This window comes from Pinus tabuliformis, chromosome 8 (assembly GCF_031772625.1).
Source record: "Pinus tabuliformis cultivar Carrire ecotype Pingquan chromosome 8, CPIR1, whole genome shotgun sequence".
NCBI lineage: Eukaryota > Viridiplantae > Streptophyta > Pinopsida > Pinales > Pinaceae > Pinus > Pinus tabuliformis.
The window spans coordinates 903231294-903237403 of NC_142294.1; positions in this window are offsets into that span (position 1 = coordinate 903231294).

Sequence of the window (6110 nt, forward strand, 5' to 3'; positions counted from 1 at the left end):
TATGGTTTTATAATTTCAAGATTTAGTTCCATTACTGCAACTAAAACATCAACTTTGGTACCTTCAATTGTTATTTATTGAGAGTGTCATGTGTAACATATTTCACATGCCAAATAGTAATAGTTGGTGATTATATAATTTATCAAGAAATATATAGTCAATAGACATTAATAACATTATTGATTGAGAGAGTATTTTAGTTACAAGGCAGAAATGGCTAGTAGAGGAAGAAAAGAAGTTATTTGCAATGATCTGATTATCTTACTTGCTCTTATAGATGATAACTTCTAGTAGCTAATTGCATATGAGTGGTATGTGAACCTTCCAATGGAAGAGAAGAATAAAAATAATATTTGGAGTAGTGGATTGGAAAATGTTGCATGTGTTCTAGAAGCCTTTGATTTCAAATAATTTTTTTATTTGTGCAAACATAATTTTAATTCAAGCACAAGAAAAATTATGCTACTAGCGAGGAGGACCCCAATTCCATTGACTCCAAAAGAATTCATATGGATATTCAAGCTACAAGACTAGATATGTGCTTAGAATTTTCTAAAGAAGATAGTATTCTAGAGTCACAAGTAGGAGGAGCAAACATTATTCAAGAATTCATTTCTCCAATTTCTCAAGTTGCTTCTAATATCTCCATCCTAGATATTTCCTTTTAAGGTAACCATATAGGATTCCTGTTGGCTCTATTCCCACGAGATGGGCCTAAAAACTACAATGTATGTCTCAAAATCGATTCTCTATGTGCTTTATTACTCATGGGAAAATTATTGTTTATTCGACTAAGTTGATCTTATTTCCAATGAATTAGATTTTAAGTTAGTCAATTTTCCTAGGAACAATATATTCTTTATGACATTGTACCTAATAACATCTCTCATCTCGATCCATGTCTTTCATGACTTATCCTATAAACCTAAATTCAATCCTAATGAAGAACCAATGCAGTTTTAGTATCCCATACTATAATTAGAAATCATCTTAATTAATTTTTTTGTCTAATTCAAGATGTCTTTGTAAAGCATATCATTTACATGAAAACTAGAAAAGAGGTACATGAAACATCTACACAAGCTCAAGTTTTCTTATTGTGATAAAGGGTGCATGAAGAAAGAGGAAATAATATGGTTATTCAAATTTATATACTTAAAGGTAAACCACTACTACTTCCAAAATTTGTTATAGATATTTATTTTGTTGTTGAAGTCTATAGGAAATACCTTGACTAGCTAGTTATATTTGAAGGAAAAAAGAAAAACAATTTATTTCTTTTCCATTTACTATCGGAGAAGTCATTGTGAAGAATGCAACTTATGTTGCAAAGTTTGCAATTTGGAAGTTAAGAGAAGTTGAAGTCCCTTGAGGATTTGATCCAAAGGGTATATTTAATGCATACGTAGGTATATTCAAATAAGAAAACTTGTTTACAAGGGTTGCCGAGGAAAGCAAGGAGACTCATAGTGCTCATTCTAGAAATCAAGAATTAGTAATGGAAACTAAAATATTGTTGAAGAAAACAATGTTAGCATCAAAGGAAAATACAAACAAAGAGGCATAAATCCTATACAACAATATCCATCTTTCATATCGAGTATCGATTCAATTTCATCCTTCGATCAAAGGAAGAGAAAAGCAATTGCAACTAGAAATTTGGTTCATGGTGATCTATCAGGTGGCAAAGATGATGAAGAGCCTCCTCAACTATTCACACCAAAGAGAGTGCACATGGCTCAGTCAACCAAATCCAAATGTCCCTCTAATATAGAAAGCATTGAACATGCTATAGACATGGAAGTTGATAGTAATAAACCACCTGATTGGGTTAGTTATTGTTTAGAATAAAATCATAAAATAATGGAGCAAATTAGTGAAGAAGTCAATGCTTTCAATGATCACTCTGTCACATTTCAAAATGAAAATTATGGTAAGGGTAGTAAAAATTTGAGAATTGAAAAGGTAAATGTTCATAATAAAAAGTTTATCAATAAAGTAGAAATGCATGTTGATGTGGCTAGAATTGGAGCCACGGAGCTCATGAAATTGCATCAAGCTACTAGTAAGGCACTTACAAAGTCTATTGCCAAACAAGAAGCAAAGAACCTCAGACTGAAAAAAGAAAAAAAGAGCTAGAATATGCTCTAAATATAAGTCCTTTGTTAATGAATCCATTGGAAATAAGGGCACCACCACTGAAAATTTCTACCCTTGCTACACCACATAGATCTCATAAAACCACCAATATCCTTCATGCAATGAAATTGTAGTAACATATGCCAAAGATTGGAAACTATTTATCATGCATGGTAAGTAACTTTTCATTTTCTACATTTATCATAGGAAATAAAGTCATGTTTCAATTTGGTTAAAAGTAATCTTAAGGTAGACAAGAAGCTCATTGATAATGACTTACTTTTAGTTGGAGGCTTGAATTACTTTCTGATATAGAGAAAGAAAACAAAGGACTCTGATATGTTAATCAAATGAAGAAGGTGGAAACTGGATGGTCTAAGAGAATCAACAAACTAGAGAACATCATTTATGAATGCGAAAGACTAGAAATTAGAAGAGGTGATTCCTTTCTCAAGGTGGTAGGGATTATTTAGGACCTAAATGGTTGATGCATCATATGCAATTATGAATTAATTTCGAGAGAGATGCTAAAGGATAAATTGGAGAAGCTAAAAGAGTCAAAGGTAATGAACTTTGATGACATAATTTATTTTAATGCAGAATAAATTAATAAATGGCTAATTACTTTTGTTAGTATTAATAAACAGAAATATGTCTTTGTTGCACACTACAAGAAGAGGCTAGGAAAATTGAGAAGGATATATTCGATGCACATGCCCAAATGGAGATTAGAGTCCTTGCAATCAAATATTTTATTAAAACTATGGTGAATAAATTTGTTCAAGAAATAATTAATACGAAAGACAACTGGCAGTCAAACAATCATGGTCTATGCTTTCGCATGCTATGAGTGTTCTTAAATCTTGCAACATTCATTTTTATGTTTACTAGTATTTACTTATTCAACATTGTTGGTTGTGTTATCATTACCTAGGCTAATTATTGTATGTAGTTTCTTATTTTTCCTTGCGGATTCCTTTTTCACATTACAGTTCATGGGAGCCTAATCCTAGTCCCCATTGGGATGAAGGCATTTAATTTTGCAATTCACTATCAAGATTCTCAATTCTCGTTCCAATTTTGATTACTTTATTCTAGTTTTGACTCTGCTCACCAATTTTGTGAAGAGTCCTAAGATAATGTTTTGGATAAGATCTTGTATATATATGAATTTCGTGGCATTGGCCAAAAAAATTAATTGAAGATAAGTTTTCGAGGATATGATTTGAGCTTTTATATTATATCTAACCTTTTGTAATTGATCACAATGAAAAAGAATGCTCAACAATAGTTTTGGATTTGGAATATCTATTCCATCTATAGTATTTATTTTAATTATAGCTTTGATGATTTTCATTTGAATCTCGATACAGTTCTTGTTACTATACTATGTTGCTTACTATTGACGACTTCTTAAGCACAAATATTGATTACTGTGTTCCAATTCTGAGCCTGTTTACTAGTTTTGTGGGGAATTGTGTGATAACGTTCTGCATAAGTTTTCAAATATATGCTTGAGATTTTATATAAAATATAAGGTTGTGTTATTTATTATAATGAAAATAAACGTTTGACAATGGTTTTGGATATAATACATACATCTCTTGAGAATACAATGGTAAAACGATAATGGTCAATACAATTTTTAATTAACACACATAATGTTTGACAAATTTTATTCTTTTGATTATTGAAACTTTGTAGTTCTATTTACTATAAAGTTTGAAATATGTTATATGTTTTAATATTTTAAAGTTCGAAAGATGTTATATTTTTATTATTGAGTTAGTTTCATTATGAAGAGTACGGGAATGCAGAGGAAGCATAGATGGAAGTGAAAAGGAGGCTTTCACTATGCTTCCTCTCCATTTTAACATTCCGCACATTGAAATCTTCCTCCATCATACACGATGCTAATTTTATTTTTTTGCATTAATGTTCCTATTTTCGGGTTAATTTTTTACTTTGGTCCAACAATTTTCATGTAGTTTTTCTCATGTTGAGTGCATTTCTTCAACCTTAGAATTCATAGACTTGAAATCAACTTTTTGATTTAAAAAATATAGATAGGTTTTCTCACATATATTATTACATTAAGTCATTCAATCCTATACCTATCTAGCTCTCTGGAAAGACTACCCACATGTCAATGTTGTAATCGATTTTCAACAACCCAGAATGTCCACTTCCATTGTGCTTCCTCTGCACTCTGCAAAAATAAAGATTCATTTTCATCTCCTTAATGATGTCAACTGAAACACTCTAGCTTAATGATATTTTGACTATAGATTTTAGAAACATTATATTTAGCCTATTTCCAACAGTTTGACATAGGCATGTATTTTGCAAAAAGGGAATTTCCTCAATTTTGCAATAGATGAAGAATTTCCTTTATATAAAATATGTCTTGCATGGAAGAACACAATCCATGATATAATTATCTACCACTTGTACAACAATCAGACAAACTATGCCCTAGACATCTATTGAAAAGGATACATAATTTATATTCATATTTGTTTTATAAATTTGTTTAGGATCCTATAAAATATATTTCGTAAGCAATACAAAATATATTTCCTCAGAGTGTGAGCATGTGGAGGAAGACTTCATTGTGCCTTTGATTCACTTCTGCACTCCCGCACCTTTGCACTTCATATAATGAAAGCTTCCTCCACATGTCAGAGTGTAATTGATGTATTAATTTGGTGATTATGGGTATGAAGTTGGTTGATACATAATATTTCTAAGTGTTTGCCTCACCTCCATTCTATGTTTACTTGATGAAATTTTCACTCTAAACAGTGAAAGCTTCTACCCCTGTACATAATGCTAATTTTTAATTTTTTGCCCCGGTGTTCTTATTTTCAAGTTAATTGTACCTTCATCCAGTAATTTTCATGTAGTTTGTTTCACACTAAGGGAATTTCACCATGCTTTGAATCCATAGATTAAAAAATAATTCAATCCTAGACCTATTTGGCTCTCTACAAAGATTACCGATGAGTAAATACCATAATTTATTTCATTTTACCTGAAATCATTTCTGCAAGCTACAGCTATGCATTTCACACAATGGAATTTAAATCCTAAGATATGCCTGCTTTGCAATTGTTATAATAGTTTCTTTGTATCATTGAAGATATAGAGAAATTGGCCACGTATTGTCTAAAATTCATATTAACTAGCTGGGAAAAAAAAACTTTGATTGTTGGAGTGTGAAGGTTTGGAAGAAGCACACTTAAAGCTTCCTCTGCATCTTAGAGTGAAATTGATATATTAATTTTTTGGGACTTCAATGTCTAGGTATGCAGTTTCTTGATAAATAATATTGCTAAGTGTTGATGCATTGTGTGGAGAGCGAATGTGCAGAGGAATATTTTTTCCTCCACACTCTGCACAATGTATCAACAACTATACGCATGATTGCTATCACATCCAACTATATTTATCGATGAACATAAATCCAAAATTGTTCAAGTTTCTAAACAAGGAAAATGTAATTTCTAATTAAATTAATCAAATTCCAATTATATGACATATCAAGATTTATAATTAACATAAACTTACTAATTTCATATATATTAAATATCCAAATCTATAATTAGCATAAAATCTAAGTTATGTAAATAAAATTTATTAAAGGATCACACTTAAAGAAAATAATGCTCGCACAAATATAAGTTTTATTATTAATCTAAATAACATTGATACAATGTGCTGAGTGTGGAGGTGTGGAATAAACCTTCATTGTGTTTAGTGTAGAGGCGTGGAAAAATATTTCATTGTATGAAGTGCGGATATGTGGAAGAAGATGATATATATAATATTTTTGAGTGTTTCTCTTGCCTCCATTTAATCTAGCTACTTAATATGAATTTATTTGTATGCACTTACTTTGGACAATTTCTCTATATATTTAGTGTTTCAGGGCAACTACATATATCATAGTTTAGATTTCATTGCACAGA